Raw genomic sequence first — 14587 nt, 5'->3', positions numbered from 1 at the left:
GATGTCAGAGGGATAGTCAGTTCTGAGAAAGAACAGTGGTAAATGACCACTGCTTCTTTAAAAGGATATTCATACAGAAATTAACACTTGCATAAGATTTCCACAGATTTGAAGTGTATTGGAAGAATCTCTGTGCTGTGCAGTCAAATACCCTGTTATCACTCTAAATACTTTATAACGTCTCCTGTGGGGCTTTGGTTCAGTGTTTCAGAGACCAGGTAACACATCTCTGTATGTGTGTGTGTGGCTTGCAGCCTTCATGTTTTGATAGTAAACACAATCATTTTGAGCTCAGCTAGCAGAGCAAGGGGAAGAGGGAGCTTCTTCATAATATTACTGTCATGTAAAAAACAAAAGATAACACTGTGTGCTTTTGCAAGGGAGATAAAGGGCACAAAAAGAAAATCTTACATTGAAAGTTACGTGCCCTGGCATACTAAGATGAGTTAATTTTAACTTCTAATGAGTATGTTTAACTTCTAAAGCCATAGAAAATGCAATTGATGTCATTTGGGAAAGGCACAGACTAAGAAAATGAATCTTCATTTTAAGTACAAAATTCAGTTTAACCCTACCTGTGGAACTTCTAACTTTCATAATTAAACTATCTTGAATGTCCAAAACCACCTTAAAATATAATCAAAGTGAAGGGTCATGAGTTCAGTCGGATACTATTGTCAGTAGATCATTTATTGCTATATGTATGAAATTCCACACATTAAATTCCAATCAAGATAGACCATGTCACTAACAGCAGTCATATGTGTCCTGTATTTGCTGGCACTGGAGGAACAGGAAGTATTTTTTCTACTCAGCGCGACATTAGTCTCAATTACATTGAAATGAATCTAACCCCCCCAAAAAATCTATCTCTTTTTGGTCTGCACTTACAAAACATAACAAATGATTTTGTAAAGGATTAGTCAATATTTATAGACCATTATGGGATTTAGCAGGTCAGCATGTTACTGATAACCCTCTCTAGGAATTCCCACTGATGTGGAACGGGAACAACAGCCGCTTTTCCTGCCTTTCACATGCCAGGAATGCCCACTGGGAATTTAATAAGCCCATTGTAAAAACGTATATGAGGGCATTTTATCTGGTCCTTGATTAACCATGCTCTGGCACTGGAGACACACCGACTGCCTCCATGCAGAGGCAGCTCACGTGGAGCCGGGTTTATTAGGCTGTGAGCGTGACTGTGACTACACCGTTTCCAAGGCTGCCTTGGGAAGCAGCCACTCCACATCAGCTTGGCGTGCAGCCTCGACCCAGCCTGCCAAACCCCAGCTCAGCACACACCGCCGGGATCACGCCACATCTCCCAGCATGTGGTCCCTACGGCTGGACAAAGCATCCCAGGGACAGTCCCCCCTGGTCCAGCCTGCCTGGCATCAGGCTAGCGTTACTAAACCTGGCCAGATGTGCCTGCTGGGATGCTAATTAGTGGGATGAAGCTCAATGCGAGATCTCATGGAAGGGGAAGGTGATTTTTTTTAAAAAAACACTTCTGAGAAAGTTGGTTTTACCTGCTCCCACCCATCCTCTCACGCCCACATACTCACAAGCACTGAGATGTCTGTGTCCAGGTCTGGCCCCGACGCCCCGGCAATCAGGTCCTCACTGTGTCTCTGGGGCTCCTCATGATGGTGACAACAAACTACATTTTGGGCAGATCTCTTACACCCTTTAGGGATCATCAGCTTTTATGGGTCCCTCATGTCTGGTCCCTGGGGGCCCTGCCAGCCCACACCATCCCTGCCCCCCCCAACCTCCCCCAGCCTCAGCCCAGCCCGAGGCTGTCAGTCACTGCCCTGCGAAGCCGCAGCGGTGCCAGTGCCGGCTCCAGCCCCGCCACAGGCCGGCCCCTGCCCGGCCCCAGGGAGCTCCCTACCTGGCTGCACCATGACACTAGGCAGCCGGTGTAGAGAAGTACTTGGTGCTGGAAGGGAACCTGAAGAACTGAGAAGTGCTTCACACACCAAGAGCTTTTTGGGTCCTTTGCAGTGGGGGTCTCTGGAGAGCTGCCTCTGCGCGGAGCCGGGCAAGGATTCGCCCTGTTTCTTTTGAAGCCCTGCCGCTAAGTGCTCAGTGATCCATCCTGGACCACGCACCAAGGAGGCCATTCACCAGGAGGGAGGTGGCTGACATAAGATCAGTGCGTGTTATAGTTTTCTTTGGTTTGGAGAGAGAAAAGATATGCTTCCTTATCACCATCTATTTCCATCCAATCAGTTTTTACATGCGCGTAAACTCCATAAAGCTGTAACATCCAAGATACAGTCTTCCTTCGAGACAAGACTACTGGGTAGGCCTTTTAAAATGGGGTGAAAAACAGCTTTGATTTGTACAAATTGCAACAAATAATGGCTAGCTGTATGTATACCAATTTGTGCCACAGGGAAGATGGATATTATAAATGTTCTGGGATCCCATTTCATCCTTTTGTAGTAGGCTTTTCCCCACCACTGCCTCCTCTCCAGTAATGGTTTTAAATAATGCATATGTAATTTTCTTGTTTTATGCTATGTTTTGCTTCTAACACAGGCCTGGGACTGTGCTTCCCTCCCTCTCCTGAAATTCATAATCTTGGATATAGAGATTTAATCATTTGTTTCTGCAGCATTTGAATATTTAGAAAACATTGTTTACAGCACACATCACTTTTTCATCAACATCTCTTGACTTAATCAGATGGTCAGATACTGTCATGCTTTGAAGTCTCCAGTGCCATCTGTAGAAAGCCCTGCAGGTTGATATGCTATGCCAAGAAATTTTGTTTGACAGCCTTTATTTATCGGATGGGTTTGTAGGCAGCTCATTACCAAATGATGAACCTTCCTGTCTCTGGTTAATTATCAACTTCCATTTCTGTTGGGTGAGATCAGCTCCCTTATAAATGACTATTGGTTCCTGTAAAAAAGAGTTTTTTCTTCAGCTTTGTACTGAATCATTTAGGAGTAAGCCAGCATTTCAGATACTTTAATCACAATGGCCTTCCATTCCTCTGTATAGATATCCTCATAAGGCTAGGCCAAAAAAAAAAAAAAAAAAAAAGATGTACACTATGCTGGTCAGCTTTGACAAATGCTTTATTTCTGCTCTAGTACACACATGCTATTGACGTAAAAGGCTAAATCCTTTCCTCCTGTAATTCCACTCACTTCAGAGAAGCTGCACAGAGAAGAATTTGTCCAGAACAATCTAAAGTATATCTTTTCTCCTTTCCAAGTTAATATAATTAAAAAAATATAAAAAATTAGTTGAAAGATTCCTGTGTTTCTCTGTTAAAAGCCGTGGTGCTTATTTTAGGATCTTATGCCTTTCAGGCTGGGCACTGTTTTATTCTTTGGCTGACCATCCATTGCATTCTGGGTACTAGTTTATTTTCAGAAGCTGTTAGTTTTGTTTATGATTTTATCATTCAGGGCTCAATTTTGTACAAATGTGAATAAACAATTGCCTTTCCCAACAGCTTTCTGTGGGCCAAAGTGAGAGAGCAATAGGAAATTGCATCAGAACATGAACTGCATTATGTCAAGATAGACCAAGCAAGCAAAGCTTCAGATGCCATCAGGTGCAGTTCTCAGAAACAGATCTTGTGTAAAGCCAGGGTTAAGGATAGTATTCTGTAGCTGGAGAGGCATTGAGTTGGCCAGCATCACAGCAGTCACACTGAGCACACACGTAATTTGTATTCCAGGCTGGGCTGGGACACGTGTCAGGTCATGACCAGCAAAGCATTGTAGAAAGCAATGTATAATAATAAGAGAGGAAAAAATACAGCATCTCATTCACTGTATAAACTTGATGGATTCAATGTAGTGCACCATCGCTCATAGCAGTGGATCATTGTCAGTCTGTGCTAAGATGCAGGACGGTATCACCAGCGAGCAGAGGAAAGTGTGCTACCACTGTTCACAACTCCCTGAAGTGCCCTACCCAGGAGCATGGCCGGAAATGCACACTGCCATGCCGCTTCTCAGGAGGTGAGACGCTCCTCACGTTGCAGAACATGCTTTCCCAGACACACGGCTGTAAATGTTGGGTTACGCAGTCCCATGGCACGCAGGGGCTGACATCCACACAGCAGGCAAATACACACCCATCCCAAGGGGAGCCTGAGCACACCACAGTCACATCAGGTCTGCTCCCGCTGCACAAACCACTACACTCTGCTAAGGCAGGCAGCAGTGCTGAGAGATGATGGGGTTAACCTGCAAGTCTCATCCCTGGAGAAGATGCTCCTAGCTTAGTGTAAGGGGTACTATGAAACAAGGGAAAAACAACTTAAAAAATGCAGGACTTGAGGCTGCAGTACCCAGCAAGAGGAGAACTCCCAGTGTGAAAGCTTAACAAGGAAAACAAAACAATTCCTCTCCCTAAATCGGGTTCGGTCTTTATCTCTGCAAGCAGAATCATACAACTCTGAAGAAACCACGTATTTCTAAACTACAAAAATAGCTATGAAATGCACAAATAGAAATGCCATTATCTTCCGTAAAAGAAATCTGGGTGAATTTTCAGAAGTGATGAAATGTTACTTACGTAGGATGTAAAACAGATGTACCATGCTACCCCTCTGGCCCTCTACTCTGTCTATGGCTATGCATCATTCAAGAAGTATCTTTTTAAATGCTTATATATATACTATATATATATGTAGTGTATATAAACTACATTTAAAATGGAGAGGGGAACAATTTTATTTGGAAAAATGCATACCATCACAGTTAAATGATGTTTTGTAATTATATAGCACTTTAACTAGGAGATTCTAAATTAATTTACTCATAGTAAGCATCGATCAGATTGTTATAACAGACTTCTGAAGTCACAGTGTCTTTAAAAATTAGTCTATCAGGCAGTCGGCACTAATAAACGATTGATTGCAATTCCTGCTTTAATCGCTAGGTGGCAGTTGGCTGTGTTTGGAAGCGTACAATTTTGGACATCAAAAGAAATGTAGTACTGCATTTCATATAGAGTAATGAAATGTAAGCAACAGATGTAAATTCAAAATGTTAGAATAAATATACAGAAAATGTCGTTAAAATAATTACTTTAACAATTACTCTAAGGTGCACAATGGTACAAAGGCTTAAGACTAGACTCTGGCTAAGAGCTGAGAGAATTATTGAGAGAATAGTGAGAACTCTCAATAGAGAGGACTACTGAGAGAATAGCAACTGTTAGTCTCGTGGCTGCGTCCCAGCAGTCCGCCTATGCCAGTCAGGTGGAATCCAGGCACATCGTCTCTCTACAGTGCTCTTGACGCCTACTGTAAGAGGGCCTGTATTGCCATTAAATGCTGCCTGTGATCTTGCTGAAGGCTAGCCTGCAGGCAGAGGACAGACCTATAGTGTCCTCTCTCATTGGGACTGTCCCGTGACTCATTTAAAAAGGGAAAAACAAGGAATTGCTAGACTCTTTCAGAAACGGTTTCATGCACCACTAGGTGCCTCAGACCGACTGTGTGCACATCACACAGCTGCAGGTGTCCCGCGAGTCCAAGGTACCTCAGCTACACCAGCACTGCTGCTCATGTCCAGATCTCCTTCCAGCCCATGTGCAGTTGTTCTGCATCACTCTTCACCCCTCCTTAGAGTCCTGCCAAATGCAATTGTCTCACCAAATCCAGCAAGATCAAAGCAAAGCAGGCCCCCCTAGTTAGGAACCAGCAAGGTAGCAAGTTCCTCTTCTTTTGTACAAACCAGTGCTTTATCCTAACAATGATACAGGTGTTGCCAAGTCCTCATAGCCCATGACCATATGAATTCAGTGTGTCATGGGTACAGCTTTGTTCTCAGCTGAAGAGAACTTATATTTCAATCTCCTGCTAACAGTGTTGCGTTCCAGCTCCAACAAAGGAGCCAAGACCGTCCAGAAAGAGGTCAATATTTTGTCTGTCAATTGAAGGACAAAGTCAAGGTGGAAAAAAGTCTTTTGCAAGAAAAACTACATTTTGTCCTCGCTTTGGAAGGGAGAAAAACTGATTACAAATTGTATTCTTAATTTTGTTGTTGACTTTTCAAGGTCTCATACCAGTCAGGAACTAAACATCCCTGTAATAGTTTCCACTGCATTTTAGGCATGAATTACTTCTAGATGTTTACTAGATGTCTGGGCATGGGCAGGGGGCAGCAAATCTTTTTGTTTTCTTTTAAATGCAGAGTTGGCAATGTGCAGAACCCTTACCATACAAAAACAAGCATGCGTAATTAATAATACTGTGAAACAGTAAAGAAAAAGAATTAGGCAAATACAATGCTTTGAGAGAAATAAACATTTTTTTAAATACGAAGGCACCAAGTCTATCCCTTTTGGCTCTTTCTTAAGCTGAAAAATACTAGCAAAGATGTTAAAGTACATAGTTCACACCAGTTATTTCCCCATACAGTCATCTGTAGACATATGACTGTTGAGTTGTCCCTTTTGCTAATATTTGCAAAAAACCTGAAGCAAATAAATGAACTACTGGGTGTTTAGGCAAAGTCACAGTGTATTTAGTCACCTGAACAAATACTAGACTTTATTAGTATGCTTTAAGAGAGCAGCCTTTCAGTCAGTTTCCATCAGAATTATCTCCATAATGCACATGTTATAAAGGAGCACATTTTATATCTGATGAAGAGGCAGCTTCTCAGAAAAAGTCCAGTTCACAAGCATTTTATTGAGCCATTTATTTCATCTATTCCCTTTAACATTCCACCACCTCATCCCAAAGGCTCATAAGCATGCAGCCAGGAGCACTAACACTAACTGTTGAATTAACAAAGTTGTAGAATTACAGTAATTTGCTACATTCCATTTTACCTCCTTCACATTGACTTCCTTCAAAGAGATCTCTGGCAAAAATCAAGAACTGAAACGTGAAGTCCATCTGAAGGTAAGACAACTGCATGAAACTAATGCATTAACCTACTCACTGCAAATAGTGCCTTACCTGAATCCTAATCATCACACAAACACTGCCAATCTCAAGCCATAATCACAAGAACAGTCCCTTTCCAGTGTATTTGTTCTCAGGTCTGCTGTCTGCATCCACCCACTATCAGCAGCATTCTCAGAGAAATGGATCAATCAATTAGTGCTGGGAACAGACAGTCAGACAGTGGCATTTCACGTTAAAACTGGAAATGGAGATGTTTATTTTATGTCATTGCAGTCAAAGTAACATCTAACTACCTGCTTCCTAAAAAAATAAAAGATTTTGCTTCAAGTTTAAAGCAGAAACTCTCTTAGCTGGATCATTCGTAGCCTGACAGCAGCTGAAAAGCACGACCATGCCAGGGCTATCCAGACTTGTGTGTCCCAAACCCCTGTAAGCCAACAGATGCCTACAGCTTTGTTTCTAGGTCACCAGAAAAGTACTCCCAAATTGGGATCTGCCCCTTAATTTGGCAAACTTGTTGTTTCTCTATCACTGCAAATAAGGAACTGAGACCGATAGAAAAAAATAAAGATTTTTTTATGAATTAGAGTGTATCAAGGGGAAAAAAAAATCAAAATAATTCACAGAACAAATTCAGTGCATTGTTACTTAGCTCACAGAGCTTCCAGAGCTATAAATAAACCCACAGTATAATACCCTGTCACCATCATTACAGCAATGTGCAGAGATATTTATATGAATGGGAGTACTATTTATACTACTGTATGTTCCAAAGCATTATCTCTGCCGGTGACACAGCACCCACAGCCAGAGCCACGTCCCTGCAGACTAGGGGCATGAAAGCACTTCAGGCCAGCAGAGCTTGTGCAAAGTGCTGTGTGGGGAGGCAGGACATCCCCTGTGTCACTGAGCCCAACCCCACCAGGAGCCTGTCCCGGGGATGAAGGGAAATAATGGCAAGGGAAAGCCCTCACTAAAGAAGCTGCAATTAAACAGACAGCCCCTTCCACCTCAGTTTCCAAGATTATAGCTTTGTACCTGCTTTTGTCTCCTTGACCTTTTTGACAGCAGCTGAAACAGTGCAGATAAGTTCCTATGTGTTTAGCAACCTGCAGCACCCTCGAGCTGCAGCCTTCAGCTAGGCACTCCAGAAACGCTCTTTGCTTGGGGCAGGGATTGCAGAGCAGCCAGCATAGAGCATGCAGCGGAAAAGCACAGTTTTCCATGGAGTCCTGCCTCCTGCTGTAGTCACTTACAAAACACCTAGTGAAGAAAGCAAACAGGACCCATAGTGAAAAATCACTTCAATTTTCCAATCACTAAAGGTACTTTTGGTGTTAGGTTTCATACTGCGTGAGAATAAACTATCTATTCTACTAACTGAAACAGGCCCAGAGGTACTCCTTCTCATTCCTGCAAATCTAAGCACAATTCCTCCCAAAAGGGAATAGCTGCACCTGAACTGACTTTTGAAAACTGGCCCCAGCCCTTGCTCTCCCCTAACCTGTGCCAAGGGAAAGTGGGCAAAAGTGCTCATTGCTCCAAGCCAAAACCGTGCTAGGAAGCACACTGACAGCTTGTGCAGCTGATGCATGCTTGAACCCAGGCATGGGTCTGGGCAAGCAATAGCTGCAGTGTCCCTGAACACAGTGCAGCCCTCAAAGCATACCCTGAGGGCTTATCCAAGGAAAAATTTCAAGGTCACTCCCAGCCCTTACTACCCTCTTTATACTACGGTGTATACTTCATAGTAAGAGTACAGTACAGTCATGTTTGTATGGTGGGGAGCAGTACATTTACTGGAAATTTCTTCTGCACACAAGTGTTTTCTTGCTAATGGGAGACTTACTGTTTGACCTACTGGTAAAGACGGTCAGAAAGCATCAGCTTAAAAACTCTCGATCTACTTTTACATAAGACATCCATTGTACATAGACTCACGCAATCTCATTCACAGCACCATCTGTTATTTTAGGAATCAACAAAGGCCAACTGCAGACACATACACTTTCAGTGAACTGCTTTTTACTCTATCCTTGATTACTAATCAGGAGATAGGCTGTAAACTAAATTCACATAAATATGGCAGGAAGATTTAAACATAACTTTATTTCTTATAAGAATATTTGAAGGGACAATAATATACTGAAATCAGACTTTTTTTTCCTTTTGAAAAAATTCTTTTTTTCAGGTATCAAAAAGCTTCTATATTCTTTTTATAGTGACAAATTCTTGTTTTCAAGAAAACAGAATGGTAGATTTATGTCTGTTTTTTAACACTTGTGGAAAATACAAATTTGTAAATGGTTTTGGAGATTACAAATAGAGAAGCCCAGCATAGCCCAGTGAGGTTAAGATTTACCCTGAATCTGAGCAGATGGGTAAGAGATTCCATCACTTAGGTGAGGTAAATCAATGCACATTACCTGCAATAAAGAAAAGACTTGTAAACTGATTAGCAAAAAGGAGAAGCCTGTTTAAATGTATAAGAAGCATTTGAGGAATTTATACACTTTTTGGGGGGAAGTGAAATAAGGCAGCAATGTTGATTAGCACTGATGTCTTCGAAGCATTTTATTAGCAATTATCTTGTAGAAGCTTCTTAGGATGAATTAAAAGGCTCTTTACTAATGTTTTTACCTGAACTCTTAGGCAAGACCACAGAGGTATATGGAAGAATATCTTAAAGAAAGCAAGCTAACTCCCAAATTTTGGTCTGTAGGTGATCAAGATCACCTCAGGCTACCTTACACCTAACTCATTGGTGGCCTAATGCCAGTGTTGTTCTTCATTTCAAACTGGAAAGACAAACAGCTTAACTAGATTAAATGGTTCTAATATCACTTTTCATTTAATAGTACCTGTCACAGGGTAGCTGTAGGATTTTTGAGTAGGTGGGTAATAGCCATAAAATTCCTTGTGCTTTGATTGACACATTCAAAACAATTTGATAATTTCATCTGGAGATAAGTAGTCCTTATCAATACTTGACTAAATAGCTTTTGAGATGCTTATTGTTATATCTAAGATGTTATTTTGGAAGTCTGAAATGTGTACTCCTAAGTGTGTATTTTTCCCTTCTTTACAGTATCATTAAAAAATTTTGAACCAAAAAGGAAAAAAAAATAGTACTTCTATCACAGCTTGAAAGAGGAATGATGTTCCTCTGCCCTGAAATGATATGTAACTTGAAGAATGATTTCTCATAGCTCACTGCTGATGTCCAATTTCCTTTTACAACACACCTTTGGTATTCAAAGCACATGTATCCTAGCATTCAAACAACAAAATGTGCAGTTTGACATGAAGATTTGCACTCTAGAACATCACTGTTAATTATTGCAACAAGCTAAAATTGTTACATTCTTGAATATGGGCATATTATTGGGCTAGTTTATTATAAACAATTGCAAATAAATTTGAGGCATCACATCTGTTGCCAGTGTAAATAAAAGGAAATAAGTAAGAACAGAGATGCAGAAATAAACTGTGGATAATTACAAAATAAATGCAACATTAAACTTCTTTTTGTGTTCAGTATTTCTTAGTTCTCTGCCTTTATCTTAGGTTGAGTCGAGTTGCAAATATTCAAAAATGACACTAACACTGACAAAAGCCTAGGCAAAGGGGTAGGATATGTAATTATAAATCAGGATCTGCTAAATCCACTCACACCCATGCTCCAGCAGTGAGCTCTGAGCTGAGGTCAAAATGAAGTTCTAAATGATAGCATGGATGTTTAGGGATGCAGACCTTGGAAGCTTTTAGATAGTTCTCCCAGATGAGGCCAGGATTTAACCCAAAGACTGTACGAGGTCTAAGGAGGAGTTTAGAATGGGGAAAAGGGAGCAGGGAATAGAAGCAGAGTTTACATTGGATCCCAAGAGGTTTAAAAATTGACATTCAGATGGAAAGGATAGTCATAACTCTAGACAGACTAATTGCTACCTCCCAGCCATATGAGAAGAAAATGCTGACACTTCAAAGGTTTTATGATTTTAAAAAGTGAGGATTCTTATTCTCAAGCATATAACAAAAACTAAACTCTGCAGCTGAAATGCTAGCCTGGAAGGTAAGTGGGGTGGGTTTAACAAGCAGTGTAAGAGGGTATTAGAAACAGCACCAGGCAAGAAAAGTGCCCATGAACCACATATGGCTTAGAACTGACCCGTCCCCCAGACTGGTTGTATCATCTGGATAGGTTTCCATGTATATGTAAATCAAATATGCCAAATATGCTACAAATTCCAATAACTTGAAGAAAATGCATTTCAAATAGTGTTAAAACAATCATTACAATAACCTCAGGCTATCCTCAGTCAACTAAAACATTCAAATTCTGGACCAGTGATATTGTAAAGGTGCTACTGTTCAGACATGCTACTAATATAGAGATGGTTAATGTAGATTTTTGAAGAATCCAATCCATTCCAAGTGTTTAAAAAAGAATAGTTATAGAAGGATCCCGTTTCAAAATGACAGAACTCTTTTTCTCCCATCCTTTTTTTTTTCTACAATATGTCAATTTATCCAGAAAATACTCTAGTTTGTGCAAATTCATATCTGTCAGTGGAAAAATAGAGTGGGGATTTATTCCAAGCATTCCCAAGCATTTCCAGTCTTTTTTTTTTTTTTTCAGAGAAGATGAGAAGATTATATAGATTTACGATAGTTTAGTGGATTATCTAGTTATAACTTCAGCAGACAAAATATTCAAGTATTGGGAAAATGCAATAAACATGGATCATTTATTCCTCTTTTTTGATTATTTCTGCCAATTCTACTTTATTGTACAATCCTAAAGAAAGGAAAAAGTTCTTAAATTAGCAATTTTTTTCAAAGGTAAAACATCTTAACAACAAAGAATCATATTTTTCCACACTCTGGATGAAATACAGTCATTCACAGTAAGTTATATATGCACTCAGCACACAACTAAAAAAAAATTATTTGAAAAAAATGATACTGATATATTCTTTCCATAAAATTATAAAATGCTGACCCCTATCTAAATAATATCGTGCATTTATTGAGAATATTGTTTCGTACTAGTATGGTAGCTGGCACTGAAATAGTTCACTTAGTTTAGCAGTGGTAAGATACTACCTCAGGAATATAATGGTTTCATTTCTGCGTTTGCACAGGCACTCTAGGCAAGTGAAAGATTATGCTGCAATGCACATGACTGTCGAAACCATATGCAGTAAACTGAAACTGCAAATTCTTATGCATTTTTGCTAAACAATCAGAACTGAAATACCCTGTTGGGGTAAATATGTACTTTGAGAAAGTTAGGCAAGACATTACCAGGGAGAAAAGTCCCATCAGCATGAGAAGGCTAACGATTACCCCCACTAGAATCTTTGCTGTTCCTTTTACAAGACACCTGCTGAGGAGGCCATAATTGCTATTCATAGGATCATTTTTGTATTCATCATCCTGTCAGTAATATAAGAGCAGGTTTTGGATGGGACAGAGAAAGACAACATTCTTGCATCCAACATTATCATAACATAGAATATTCAGCATGGGTACAAATTCATAAGCTAATGAATGTGATTACAAATATGAATTTGTACCCATGTTGAATATTCTAACAAAGTTCATGGGTTCTTCCAATCCAACAGCTGCTTTCAGCAATTGTTTTAGACTATGCCTCTTTTCAAAAATTGGGCAAAGAGTGAAACAGTATTGAACTGGTCTCAGTCTCTTATTTCTTCTTCCAGTTGCATTGAAAAATATGCATACCTACAATTTTATGTGATTTTCTCTGATGTAACTTTATCTTGGTCAGCTGATTTTAGATGAGAAAAGAATATAGTAGAAGTTATCTGCATTTGGACACATCTGGACAATTTGACCATTAAGAAATGTCATATTCTTCAGAAAAAGAAAGGAGAAAAATTCTGCCAGAAAAAAGAAATTCACTCCGCTCTGAATTTCCACAAAGATAACACATTAAGAATTCATAACTGAATGTAGACAAAAACAATCAAAGTAGTATACCAACACTTCTAATTGCTGAGTTTTCAAAAATGAGGTAGAGAAGAAACAAAATGAAAGCACACTTAAAATGGTTATAGATAGTATTAAACCCCACCACCAACTGAGGTAAATAGAGTTAAATTAAGAATGAGCCTTAATCACTGAAGTCTTAAAAAACATCCAACATTTATCATCTTAATCAGTGAGAAGGTACTCAGCTGGGAGCAGGATGGAAGGTGACGGGTGGGAGGAGGGAAAGTAAATGTTTTTTCTACATTTCACAATTGCTTATTTGAGTGTTCCAGGCCCTTGAAAACTTTATCAAGATGTGTTTTGCATCAGGGACATGTCTTTTATCTGCAGGTTATCTAATTTAACAGAGTTATGTCCTTTGGAGAGGGAAAATATACCTGCTTCATACATGACAAAATGAGGCAAAGTTAATTTTGCATTATAAAAATGAATGACTTTCTGGTCTGAAGTACTTGATTATTTGGGAGAGGGAAGGAAGCATGAAGGCTCTCAAAATGTACTGTTGGTATAGTCTGTGCTGTGAGGAACAGTACAGACTGTGTAGAAACAGTAGAGTCCCACTCGCCATGGGGGTTTGGGAAGTTTTTGCAACTTCTGTTTTCCCCTCATGCCTGAGAAGCCCTCACAGGCAGGATTATAAAAAGAAGACTTCATATGTTAAGTTCAAAATCGTAACTGGGACTCTGAGGAGAGGAAAGGGGGGGGGGCGGGTACAGAGATAGCAGTCACAGCGTGTTTTGAAGAACTTATTACAAAGCAGTTGTCTTTATAGTCTCTCTGCATAGGCAAGGATTGCAGCTGGGCAGATGATTCACCACCTTTCCATTTAGACAATGAGGAGGAGGATTAGTTAACCTGAGACTGCTTTAACAAACTGTGGATCTGACCTAAATACCACAGTTAAGCAACAGGGTTTTGTGAATGTAGGATCTGAAGCAGGGACTGGATGAACACAAACCTGCCACTGAAGCAGTTCTTGTTCTAAATGCTTTATAAACATGCAGCTGCTGTCTTGTACCTATGAATTATGAATTTCTCAATACATAAAAGCAGTAAGGTTGTCACATACCAGAAACCTGAGGTCCCAGAAAAGACCAAAGCCTTGTTAAAGCAATCATTAGTATAGCTAAACAGGAGTACTAAACCTCCTACTCCTTTTCCTCTCCCCGGGAGCATTTGGTAAGGCTTTTCTTTTGCCTTGAAACTCCTGTACTGAATCAAGGTCATCACTTTGTTCCTACCCAGTGGCATGTCTAGAATGCAGAGAAAAGAAGCCAAAACCAAACCAAACCAAAAACAAACAAATAAAAACAAATGAAAAACCCTATCTTGCCATTAACTCTATTCAAGCTTTTAAATCCTTGCACCAACACTTAGCTTCCACTCCTTTAAACTTCAAGAAGAGTAGGGAGGTAAGGAGAAGAAAACTCCCATTATATGGATACGACTTTTGCTGTCCCTATCATCTTTTTTAATAGTCTGTAATGAGTAACTTGTTCATGGATAAATATACTAGCATTATTATTTTGTCTCCTTAGCACAGTCAGCACGATTCAAAAAAGAACAGTCATGAGACAGTCATGGTTCCCAAATTGTCACAAGCTGTGGAGAAACAAATTAGTAGCTGAGAGAGGAGGCTTAACTCTTGCTACCATAAACAATCCAGCTGGT

This window comes from Dromaius novaehollandiae, chromosome 1 (genome assembly GCF_036370855.1).
Source record: "Dromaius novaehollandiae isolate bDroNov1 chromosome 1, bDroNov1.hap1, whole genome shotgun sequence".
NCBI lineage: Eukaryota > Metazoa > Chordata > Aves > Casuariiformes > Dromaiidae > Dromaius > Dromaius novaehollandiae.
The sequence above is the reverse complement of the archived record's forward strand: the minus strand, read 5'-3'. Positions refer to the sequence as shown.